Source organism: Uranotaenia lowii, chromosome 3 (assembly GCF_029784155.1).
Source record: "Uranotaenia lowii strain MFRU-FL chromosome 3, ASM2978415v1, whole genome shotgun sequence".
Taxonomy (NCBI): Eukaryota; Metazoa; Arthropoda; class Insecta; order Diptera; family Culicidae; genus Uranotaenia; species Uranotaenia lowii.
In genome coordinates, this window is record NC_073693.1 from 140,904,005 (window position 1) to 140,917,140 (window position 13,136).

The 13,136-nt window shown below is 36.4% G+C and overlaps 1 protein-coding gene across 5 annotated transcripts in view; it reads right to left on the reverse strand.

The window, feature by feature from the left end:
* Positions 1 to 2,583: 2,583 nt before the first annotated feature.
* The window catches only part of LOC129756121 (rho-related BTB domain-containing protein 1), a 180,524-nt gene continuing 169,971 nt past the window's right edge, over positions 2,584 to 13,136 (reverse strand). For all 5 annotated transcript variants that reach the window (XM_055752892.1, XM_055752895.1, XM_055752894.1 and 2 more), the window contains one exon: positions 2,584 to 5,633. The gene's annotated coding sequence lies outside the window, so the exon portion shown is untranslated. The remainder of the gene's footprint in view (positions 5,634 to 13,136) is intronic.

The following is a 13,136-nucleotide window of genomic DNA, read 5'->3' on the forward strand; positions in this document are numbered from 1 at the left end:
AAACGGAATAAATGATCCATTTGTGTTTTAAAATCAGAATCTCGCGATATTGTTGTGATTTTTCGGTTGAAATAGATTTACTGGTTGTCAAACAGAGAATATAATTTTCCTATGGAAACATTCGTCCAAATTTCTATAGAAATCGCATTTCAAGGTTCATGCCTGAAATATTGCACCTCGCGTAACTTTTGATCTCATCGACAGAACTTTTTGAAAACTTCAGACATGCTAGCTTTATATTTCATTAATCACTGTGCAAAATTTCAATAAAAAAATGTTGTGTAGTTTCAGAGAATGAAATGTGATCAAAAAATATCATCAGAGTAAAAAGTTATGGAAGTTCAAAGTCGAAGTGACAGTGCGCTTGCTTCCAATTTCTATACAATTATGAACGGTACTGTATCTGCTTATTCGACAAAGTATTCCATATTTCATGGCAATTTTCTTAATAGTGTAGTCAATGTGGGCTATAAAATTTAACTTTTCATCTATCTGTACTCCTGTATTTAACTTGATGTACTCTTTCGATTGCATAACCATCAATCAACAAGTTTGAACACTCTCCAATTTTGCGGATTCCAATGATCATCCAGTTGGTTTTATTGAGATTCAGACACAACTTTCTCTGTTTTAGAAAATCTGCAATATTTTTCAAATCAGCATTTGCTTTTTGAATAGCAAGCTCTAAGTCATTTCCACTCCAGTAGGAGACTGAATCATCCGCAAATAGCTTAAGACGATCGTACTGTAGGCATTGTTTCATGTCGTTGATGTACAGTATAAATAACAATGGACCCAAGACACTTCCTTGTGGGACACCTAAGTTATTTTCTCTGTATCGCGAGTAAGATGAACCAAATTTTGTTCTTTGCATTCTGTTATCTAAATAATTCTTAAACCAGTTAAGAACCGTATCATTGATACCAACTCTCACTAGTAGGGGAAAACTGTACAAAACGCACCAGCGGGGTAAGATGGCCGATGTCATTCTTTCTCAAATATACACTAACCTACGGCTTCCAATTATGTTTTTCTTTATTTTTATTGTAGCAAACAAGCTTTTTTATCATTCAATAGATGAAAAGTTCATAAGATCTACTTTAGTTCTTAGAAACAGAGGAATTAATGGAATCAGCGTGAAACTTGTAATTTTTTATAAGTAACAAATAAGGTTTTATGGTAAAACAGCCTGCGCAATCTGACCAAACTACAACTTATCGTTTTACCACTCATGTGTACTTTCGGAAGACTATAAATATTTTGTTGTATTTTATTAACTTCCTACAAATTTTATTAAAAATCAATCAAATGAAAATTGGGGCAGAATGCCTACAAGACCACGTGTTTTACGCTCAAATTTTGAATGCTGTTAACTTTTGAGAAACCACGAATATCAAAACAAAATGCCATTCTTTTTATTTGCTGACTCCCAAATTACGATAACAATGCATAATTATAACAAATTTCGTCCTTGTTCGAATGAAAACGGTGCACCAATATTCGATTCGAAAAAATAATCGCCCGCCATGTTTGCCACGATATTTCTATATCCGTCAAAATAAATAGAATTTCGTTGCCTACTTGAAGGCGTTTTAAATATAAGGATATTAAGAAGTGTATTTTGAAAAGCGAAATTTTCGATGAGTTTAGCAATACTAAATGATTTTCAGCCAAAGAATGGTAGTTCACAAAAATACGATGGACATGTAATTAAACATTTGGTGTTTCAATAATTACATTCCGTATAATCATTGTTCTATTTCTTACCACCCTTCCTGTTTGGTGCGTTCTGTCCACTAGTTTTGGCATTCTACCCCGCGGTTTGTTTTCTGGCTGTTTTAGTTTTTTTACAAAAATATAGTCAAAATCGAGTTTTTATCATATTTTTTCTTTACGATAATACGTAAATTTCATCCTTGAATCGTCGTCAACTTTCAATTTGGTTCTTAAATTATTGGTATCGCTGTAAATAGCAATTATGCTTAGCTGGTGCGTCTTGTACAGTTTTACCCTACATCTATCAGCATCAAAATCCAGAAACACAGCAATTGTGTAGCTACCATTTTCAATATTGATCTTCCAGTTTCGAAGTATCAAATTCACAGCAGCTTCTGTTGAATGTTGTTTCCTAAATTTCGCTTTAAAATGTGTGTATATTCTACCACATTCTACCACATGTTTCCATACACGAATGCCTCTTAAAACGCTAACTTATGAAATCAAACAGGAACAAAAGGTTGAAAATGTTTTTGGTTTTATACAATGACACTTTACCATCCTTGTGCTACCCTTGTCTAACATTGAACAAACAATTAACAGTGAAAAATATGAAAACCTTAAAAAATAATGAAAATGTTTGAATATTTTCAACAAAGATATGTAGTTTTGATATCTAGGTGGATTATTTGGGCTTAAATGTCAGAAATAGTCCAACTTTTTTCTTAGTCCCAAATATTTGTTCATAGCAGTCTTGGTAAACCCCCGATGGATTATTTCAAATTTGGGCTCAAATGAAAGCCCAGAGACACCGTGAGGTACCACATCGGAATATTTCTCAATTTTCCCCTTCAAATTATGAAACACTTTTTGAAGCTTTCTCACAATATTTTTTTTCACCATTTTAGTTCGTGATTAATGTTCATGCGTAAAACGTTTAAGATAGAGTAGCTTGTATCAGCTATGTTTTTTTTGTTTATTTCGCGGGTTTTGATTTTATAAATCGATATTTAAGTTGTTTCAAATTAGAGAAAAAAAATCTCATCACTTTTCCTATCCGGTATTATTGATCTTTCCTGAAAATGAACAAGAACAGTTCTCACTGTGCACCACTCAAATGCTGGACGATTAATTCTTTACTCTCTTCAATTAATTCTTCACCGCTTCAATTTTATCTTCTCATAATTATAATGATAGTGTTTCTACAAATTCTACATGGGAATAAATTTGAAAAAGACAGCGCAGTGATAGTTTCGTTACGTTTTTTGTTGTTGTTGTTTTTTTAAGGTCTTGTTAGGCTTGAGTTGGTTTCATGTGATTTCTTTCGTAGTACAATGAAATTGTTTTTTCCAATCATTTTTTTTTTTTCAAATGTATACAATAGTCGCATTCTGTTACGAGCAGAAGTCTTACTTTACTTTTCAGTTGGTGCGGTATACAGTAAAATATACGTAATTCAAATCCTTTTTCTTTTACGTAGTTAAGCTCACTCCTGGAGGTCCAACTGTTGAACTTTTCTCATTTCTCTTTTCTTTTTTTGCATATGTGCATAAACTGTGTAACGAAAATTACGAACGGTGTTAATGCAGCACGATCAGAAAATAATATATTTTCTCGAAATGGCTCGCCATCAATACAAACACTGGTCACGCCTTAAAAAATGCGTACGAATGTTTCAACGGACAAGACTTTTGCTATGATGCTAAGCTAAAAGAACGATAGTTGATTAATTGATATTTCGACTTTCAGCAATTGTAACATACTTGTTCTGAACATAAATCTTAGAAGTATTTAAGAACGGCTGGATTTAAAAATGTTGTTCTGAGGCTGTTCAGGAAATTATTCTTTTTAGTGGATTTAAAAAGTCATTCGAATATATCTGTTCGCTTGCCTAAATCCAATATTTTGAACTTCTATTTTTCGAAAATCCCATTCGTATAAATTCCAACAAGATAACTCATACTCAAGGTCTCTTGAGTAAGGTTACTTCATATGCCAAATCGCACGTTCCGCCATATTTTTGAAAGTTTTAACAACTGGCTAAAGTGTTTACGAAAACGGGAGTCCAGGGATGCCAGGCGTTTGAGATAAAAAAAATCAGAGATTTAGGAAAAAAAGTCTGTGTTTGTACACAAGCTAAGACCCCAAATTTAGTATCAAAAAAGCTTAGCGATGCAAGCAGTGAAAAGATCTTTTTGTTCCAAAGGAAAGGAAAATGCAGCAAAAGTAAAAATCCTTAAATTTTGAGATTTTTTTTTGTTTCAAATGCATTTTTCTTAGTTTCGAAGATTTTTTTTGAAAAATCTTCAAAATTAAAACAGGAATATTTTCTGTTGTTTCAAAGTTTCTTTTAGGAACTTCAAGCAATAAAAGATAGAATTTTATATCTTATACCTATTCATTTTTATTTTCAAACATGTAAAACACAGGATTTATTTTTCTTGCAAGTGAATCTTAAATATCTTCTGAATCAAAGGTTGAAGTCCGTGTTTCACTAACAAATCAGGACACCTGGCATCCCAGCCAGCCAACAGCCAGCTTCAAAATTTTCCCCTTCGTTTAACCCCCTTCGCCACATCCAACCCTCGTCTTCTTTATGCCAAAGTGGTTAAACCTAAGCCATGTTACTGATACCTGGAAAGTTTTCACAAATTAATTCAAGCTTGATTATTGTAGTACAAATCAAGGAAATAAATTTGAAATTTTAAATACTTTAAGAAGTTGCTCGAATGCCGTTATGGTATCAAAAAAGTGTGGATCATTCTGTCTGTCTGGACCCATACAATTATCGTGCAACACTCTTTGAAAAATTATGGCGCAATTATTAAACCAAACGGCAATCTTATGAATCCGGTTGTCATGATGAACTTCAAACAAATTTCAATTAACAATTGTGGAAAATAAGATGAAATCATCCATCAATCTTGTAGCTAGTGATCTTTGAAGTTCAAGAAAACTATTTCCTAAGGTTGTACCACAACAATCAAACTGTTTAATCCACCGTAAAACATAATGGACTCATAACGATAATGAAACTGTAAAATTGAAGCTCATCCACTGACTTCATCTCGACTGGTTTGGCAATTATATTTTTGTTTCTGTTTAAAAAGCTTTCATTTCTAAAGTTATGGTTCTCTATTTGCTGTTGCTGCTCCTAATCGCACAAGTTTTTTTTTTTTACTTAAGCTTATTACGTGTACCCCAAAACACTGTGATCACTGTTTGGACATTAAAATCTAATGCTCGATTTTTGTTTACTCCATTTGCCTAGCTCTATTCACATTGTTTTTCTTCGAAATTGAGTCTGACGCGTATCTTAGAAGCTAGTTGTTTTTTAATTTCTTTTTATAAAGATTACACAAGAAGAAGATCTGCTATCATCTGATGATCAATCACATCACGAGAGGGTTTTTGTTCGTGGTTGGTTCTATCGATAAGCCGACCAAGCTTTGGGTTTAGTAGGTATTTACTGTTATCCACTTTTAATCCTAGAGCACGATGAGACGGAAACGTGTTTAAGGGTGTGTTTATTTTTCAGTGATTCGTTCGCCACATTTTGTTCTTCGTGAGCGAAAGTATAAATCCTGTGTTCCAAAAGCTAAAAATGATGATTGGATTCGTTTCCCATTTTGGGTTGATTCTCAACGCCCCTTGCATATCCACACATACAAACTACAAGTTTATTAGAAGAGCTTTTCGTCGTCGTTTGGTTTCCCTACAGCCGATAGTCGCCTCGTGCATTGGTGTGGGTGTCCTTTCGAATAATGATGGACCATGGAATTCCTCGGTTTCAAAATCCGCCCGGCGCCTATCGTTGAAGCAAATATTAGGTGTAGATTTGGAATATTATCAGAATGCTCAAGATGGTGCAAATGAAGCAGATCAGCACTGGCAGAATCACAATGAAGCGGAGAGATCTGAAAAGAACAGAGACAAGTGTAAGTCAGAACATTTTTCTGCAAAAAAACATAAGATGCGAACTACTTTTAATTTAAAAATTATTATACTGAAAAGTCTAACAAACCGTGGAAAAATAAACTACCTTACCCTTGATATGCATGCCTGCCGGTTTTAAAAACGCACCAAAAAGTGTTTTCCTTTATATACATTTAAAACCATAAGGATTTATAAAGAGCATACCAACGCTCCATGGGCATGCCTATCGGCTTAAAAATCGCCCCAAATATTTTTTGGTGTAAACATGGAAGTTCTAGTCAATCGTTTAGTCACGACTTCTAAAGAAACTGGTTCTTGGAACTCTAAGATAAAAATTGAGATTTCAGTACATTTCCAAGCAACCAAAAGTCTCGTTAAAAAGGTCGAACATAATGAATGTGCTGAAGTTCGTTTTATTCAGCCCAATATGTAAGTTCTTATTGAAACTTTGAAGTTCCATTACAGATTTGAACGGTCTTCTATTCAGCCCACAAGAAAACGTTTAATCAGCGAAAACAGAAAGAATAATTCTCCTCTGCCCTTCTCTGAATTTGCTGAGGAACTTGACAACCTGCTCCCCCAACTACCCCAACCCCTCATCATTATGACAGACCCCGATGCCCACTCTACCTCGTGGGGAAATACTCACACATCTAAAAAAGGCTTATATTTGGAGAATTTGGCTGCCATTCACAATCTTGCCTTTTTTAAATAATTCCCAACCAATTCGTCTTAACCCAATCACTGGAGCAATGACCACCCTGGACCTCACCCTCGTCTCTTGCGAGCTTGGACCTAAGTTCCACTGGTTCGTCCTCGACGATACCCACGGAAGTGATCATTTCCCCATAATCATCAAAATTCAACACCCCTCCCCACAAGTTGCAACTAGGCCGAAATGGAAGTACAAAGAAGCCAACTAGCTTGAATATCAACTGGAAATAGACAATCAACTTTCAATACACCAACCAAACTGCATTCCATCCTTTTCCAAAATATTGATCGAATCCGCCGAGAAGCACATCCCCCGAACCAGTGGTAAACCCGGCAGAAATGCCGTCCCATGGTGGGGTCCAGAGGTCAGAGATGCCATTAAACTACGTCGTAAAAAACTCCGTGCTCTGAAACGTTTTCCCCCTGATCACCTTAGTAAAACAATAGCCCTCGATGAATACAAATCTGCCAACTCCCTAGCCAAACGAGAAGTAAGGAATGCCAAAGCAGCCTGCTGGAAACAGTTTACGAGTGAAATTCACCCCAGTACCTCTGCCAGCGTACTCTGGTCCAAAATTAAAACCCTAAATGGCAACTCTAGAAAAGATCCATATCATCTTCTACTAAACAACCAATACAACAATGACCCCTTAACCCTGGCTTGCTGGAGTTAGCACTCTCCAAAGTCAAAGGACTTACTGCAGGCCCTGACGATTTATGTTACCACCTGCTCAAGAACTTATCCCTTCTAGCCAAAAAACATTTAAAAAAAATACTAAACCAAATCTGGTCAAATGGAGAACTCCCCGAAGGTTGGAAGATAGGTCTGGTAATCCCGATACTCAACCCCAACAAAACCCTCATTCAGTAGATAGCTACCGACCCATTACCCTCCTTGATTGCTGCGGCAAAATTATGGAGAGGATGGTCAATCGACGCCTTAATACTATTCTGGAAAAACAAAAGCTCCTCGACTCACGACAATTCGCCTTCAGCGCCGGTAGATCAGTAGACGACTACTTTGATGACCTCGAATCCATTCTGACCACCACCTTAAACCAAAAACACCACGTCGAGGCCTTTTCACTCGATTTATCGAAGGCCTTCGATCGAGTCGATAGCACAGCCATTCTCAATCAATTAGTCAAATGGAACACTGGCGGCCGAATGTACCTCTACATTAAAAATTTCCTGTCCCAAAGATACATCCACGTCCTTATTAACGGTGTGCGCTCTCACATCCGACCTGTTCCGGGCGGCGTTCCCCAAGGCTCGGTCATAGCACCAGTCTTGTTCCTAATTGCCATAAACACCCTATTCGAAACAATACCCGACAACATCAAAACTTTAATATACGCCGACGACATCCTCTAGCTATCCATTTCCCCTTTCTCTATTATGACCCGAAGAAGACTCCAACAAGCGGTGGACCTGGTCGCCGAGTGGGCTCCCAAAATGGACTTCCAATTCTCCCCCAAAAAGTCAACCCTTCTTCACCTCGGCCCAAATAGGAATAGAATTTAAAAAAAAAACTGCAACCCCTCACGATGTCGAGCGAATCCATCCCACTGGCCTGCTCCACCCGCCTATTGGGCGTATGGATAGATGACCGCCTTAACTTCCTATGTCATCTCAACAATATCCGTAAAAATGCTGTCAACAAAATCAATATCCTCCGTATTTTGACTAACAAAACCAGCCTAGCACACCGTGACTCTCTCTTCCGGTTCTTCCATGGCTGGCTTATTCCCTCAGTCCTCAATGGGATCGGAATTATGAGTCTAGCCACAGATGAAGTGATAAAAAGGCTAGAACCACTGTACAATGATTGTGTCAGAATCATAAGCTCCGCCTTCAGGTCAAGTCCAATTCCTTCTTTGATGGCCGAAAGTGGTGAACTACCCTTTATCTAACTCCTCACTAAACATCTTTCCTTGAAAGCAATAAGGTCACTCGCTAATGGTGGCTCCAGAGATACCCCACTAGTTGAAAGAACTAACACACTACTAACCAAGCTCATCGGTGAGCCTCTCTCCCCTATCTGTACAAGAAACGGCCCATCAATAAAATATTGGAATGACACTAATCTTAGCCTAGGCAAAGTTATCAAAGCCGGCAAAACCTCAGCAATCGTCCTCCCACACTTTTATCAACTCGTCGAAGACAAATACTCAAACTCCCCACTAGGGTGTCCTAAAATTGCATAACTTCTGGGAATCTGGGGGCTCACCCTCCAAATGGTAGATTAGAATGTGGAGAACAAACTTTTGTATGGGGCCGACTAAAAAAAATCATGTTTAGAGGTTCCGCAAGTGCGATCTTTGAAAAAAGTCCACTTTGAAAATATTTTATTTTAATTGTATTCTGGGTCAAAAAATTGTCATGAAATTTATGTGTTTTATATTTTTTTTAATTTTGTTTGGATTAAATAATACACGTCAAAAATGAAAAATGAACCAAATTTGTGTCAAAATAAAAAATAAGCCAGCTATTTTAATGAAAAACAAATTTTTTGGTCAAAAAATTTTGCTTTCAACTGACCAAAATGTGTACCAAACGTAAAATATTGTTGATACCAATGCCATCAAAAGATGCGGTTTTTGTGCACTTAAACTTTGCTGAACAAAGCATGTTGTTTGTAGCATCGTGTGAAGAGCTATTCACGGTTTAATCCTTAAAAAAATCACAGTTTTGGATATTTTTTATTTAATTTATCAAATTTGTCCTAATAAACACCTACTTTAAAATCAAAATACTTGCAAAAAAAGACTTTGATGGTTTAAGCTAATCATCAGAAGGCCATATGCCAAATTTGAGCGGGATCGGATAACAGGAAGGGGTTGTACTGAATCTCAAGTGTAAAAGGGATTCTGAGACATAGTGTTCTGAAGAAGCATAAAAAACTGGTTGTTCATCAAACACTTTTTTTCTTTACTAATCGAATGCTTGATTATGTTGATTTTAATAAAATTTCAGTTAAAACTAACATTTCACCTGAAGACTGCAACTCGATTGGGCTTAAAACAAAAAAGTTATGGCTGTTCAAAGATTGTAGGGTGAGTGCTCCTACTTTGGACCTAGAGCCTACTTTAGTCCTAAAATGTCGAAAATTGTAAATTATTCTTTTTGCTGCCATAGAATTAATATATTCTTATGCACACAATGAACTCTTATTCTTCCTGAACCCAACCATACCGTTTTTTGACATTAAAAACCTTTTCGATTAAATTTTCAACGTTTTTAAAAATGTACCCCCTCATCAGTAGTAAATCAGACAGCTCAATTAATGGGGCGCATTTTAAAAAAAATAGAGTGTTTAAGGAAAAAACACGATTTATTACTTTCCAAGAAAATGTTTAAAGGAAAGTTACTTTCACTGTTAAGTTTATGAGCCATCCTACCAAGTTTTCTTAAAATTCATGAAAATCAATGGAAAACTCGGAAAGTTTGCAACGGGTCCAAATATAGGAAACTTCCGACTTTGATGTTCCATGTTTAGACCTATCATCACCAAAACTATGTATCAATACCAACAAATTAACAAAGGTGCGAATTTTTGACTGAGGCCTAATTCCGAACCAATATTGAATATTTGTAACAGTTTTTGCCAGCTTAACGCACATAAACTACAAGTAAGTAGACACAAACAAGTTTCAGCTATTGTTCTGCTGATAGAGCTGACGGGGAATGAAAGTGTTTGTGATATTCATAACAGAAATTTAATTTTTTTTCTAAAGGTTAATAAGCTGTAATACTTTTGTATGACAATAATTGATTGAAGATTACATTTTCAATAAATTTGTTTATTTATTTTCGAAAAATCATACTTTTATATGAATTTTAGTTCTAGGTCCATTTAAAGGAACCGGTCAAGTACCAAAATAGGAACAGTAGGTTCAATGTTGGAACTTTGGATCATCCATTTCATTGGGAATCTCTCAATAACGGCGAAACCTATGTTGAAAATTTTCATTGAAACTTGCAGATAAGATCATGACTTATAAATGAATTTCCTTAAGGATATAAATTTCCCGTCCAGTTTTGAGAAAATCATGATTATTTAAAAACCATCGCTTAAAGGGTCCAAAGTAGGGCAACTTACCCTATATTAGTGGCAAATTGTTGTTTAACACACAATGAGTACATTTTACTCATTGCGTTTCACAGGACAATTTGCGAACAAAGTACAATCTTTGAACAGCTATAACTTTTTTGTTTTCAGTCCAATCGAGTAGCAGTCTTCAGGTGAAATGTTAGTCTTAACTGAAATTTTATTAAAATCAACATAATCAAGCATTCGATTAGTAAAGAAAAAAGTGTTTGATGAAAAACCAGTTTTTTATGCTTCTTCAGAACACTATGTCTCAGAATCCCTTTTTCACTTGAGATTCAGTACAACCCCTTCCTGTTATCCGATCCCGCTCAAATTTGGCATATGGCCTTCTGATGATTAGTTTAAACCATCAAAGGCGTTTTTTGCAAGTATTATGATTTTAAAGTGGGTGTTTATTAAGACAAATTTGATAAATTAAATAAAAAATATCCAAAACTGTGATTTTTTTAAGGATTAAACCGTGAATAGCTCTTCACACGATGCTACAAACAACATGCTTTGTTCAGCAAAGTTTAAGTGCACAAAAACCGCATCTTTTGATGGCATTGGTATCAACAATATTTTACGTTTGGTACACATTTTGGTCAGTTGAAAACAAATTTTTTGGACCAAAAAATTTGTTTTTCATTAAAATAGCTGGCTTATTTTTTATTTTGACACAAATTTGGTACATTTTTCATTTTTGACGTGTAGTATTTAATCCAAACAAAATTTAAAAAATATAAAACACATAAATTTCATGACAATTTTTTGACCCAGAATACAATTAAAATCAAATATTTTCAAAGTGGACTTTTTTCAAAGATCGCACTTGCGGAACCTCTAAACATGATTTTTTTTAGTCGGCCCCATACAAAAGTTTGTTCTCCACATTCTAATCTACCATTTGGAGGGTGAGCCCCCAGATTCCCAGAAGTTATGCAATTTTGGGACAACCTACTCCCCACACATCTAAACCGACGGCTCTAGAACCGCTGATGGAAAGGTTGGTTGCGGCATACATGACGGAATCTGCAATAGAAGTTTGCCCCTTCCGGGCCAATGCTCCGTCTTTAGTTCAGAAGCTTACGCCATGCTTGATGCCGTTCAGAAATCTACCACAGACACCGTCATCTTTTCTGATTCGGCCAGTGTTCTCTCTGCGTTGGCAGCCGGCAACCGAAAGCACCCTGGATCCAATCTGTTTTTAACCTAGTTCCCAGCAAAAACATCACACTCTGCTGGATACCGAGCCACTCCGGCATCCCAGGTAACGAGTCAGCTGATCGACCGGCTCCAAAATGACTCCCCCCACGATTTCCATCCCGCAATCCGACGCTACGCGAACCATTAAAAACCAGATACTGGAAGCCTGGTAAGCGGAATGGTCTACGAACAATCGCTCGAAGTTGCACACGACACAAAGATGGATTGATAGGTCCTGCACTTCCGAAAGAAGAGCTTTAACAAGACTCCGCATCGGCCACACTCGGCTCACCCATGAATACATAATGGAAAAAGATAACCCCCCCACCTGCAATTCCTGTCTTACCCCTAACTCCATCAAACATATCCTTACCTCCTGCCTCCAGTACCATAGCATAAGAATATCCTGTCCTTCTCACCAAACCTCCGACAAGCATTATCAAACTGTCCTGAAGAAGAAAAGAAAATTATTTCCTTCCTCCACAAATCAAAACTCCTTCAAAAATTATAAAAAAAAACTCCCAAAAAAAATCATGCGTTGTTTGCAATTTCAACTCTATCATGATCTCCGAATTTAGATGACTGAGTTTTTCAAAAGTTCACATTCACGAGTAAGAAATTGAAGTGAATTTTTTTCGACAGTCAGTCACAGATTGCTATTTTGACTGATTGGGCGCAATGATGGAAACGTGAAACGTAGACATTGAAAGGAAAATTATTTCACTTTCATCCAAGCATGTCAACAGTTTTGAGCACTGCTTGCCGGTTTCTCGGCATCCATCTTTATTCCTCCCATCACCTCCCTCAATTGATCTTACTTAATTGCGTCGTTTTTGCGATCCTCCGAGATGATAGCCAAACACATGCTGCCACGCCTAGATGTTGCCTTGCCGGCAGCTAAAATTCGAAGTGGTTATAAGCTTCCTAGAATACCCGCAAGGGCAGCCAGCGGCCAGCAGCAAAGACGCATGTTGATTATGACTAAGAAACATTACGAAACGGCGTATAAATCAATCGTCGGTTAAAATAATATCGGTTTTAAAAAAAATGGAATTCCATATTTATAACTGTTAAGTATAAAGTTATACAAATTCTTGAGTTCATGTTGATATTAAATTAATGAATTGCTTCAACTGACTTTCAGTGTGTGATAAATTCGTGGTAAGTAAAAACAGTTGGACGAAATTTTATAGAGTCGAAATATTTACTCTTTTCAATTACAATCATTTGCGAGTTAGCTTTAAGTTGTTCTTAGTTGAAGTTTCAATATAAATTAGTTCACATTTCATATTCATGAAATGGCGGACATGTCAGGCTATTTGAGAAACTTCTTGGAACTTGAAGTTCACAGAAGGCTATTTGAGGAACTTCTTGGAACTTGAAGTTCACAGAAGGCTATTTGAGACCTAATTTGTAACTTTTATACTGTGTGAATGCGATTGACACGTCACAAAAATAGCTATTTGAGGAA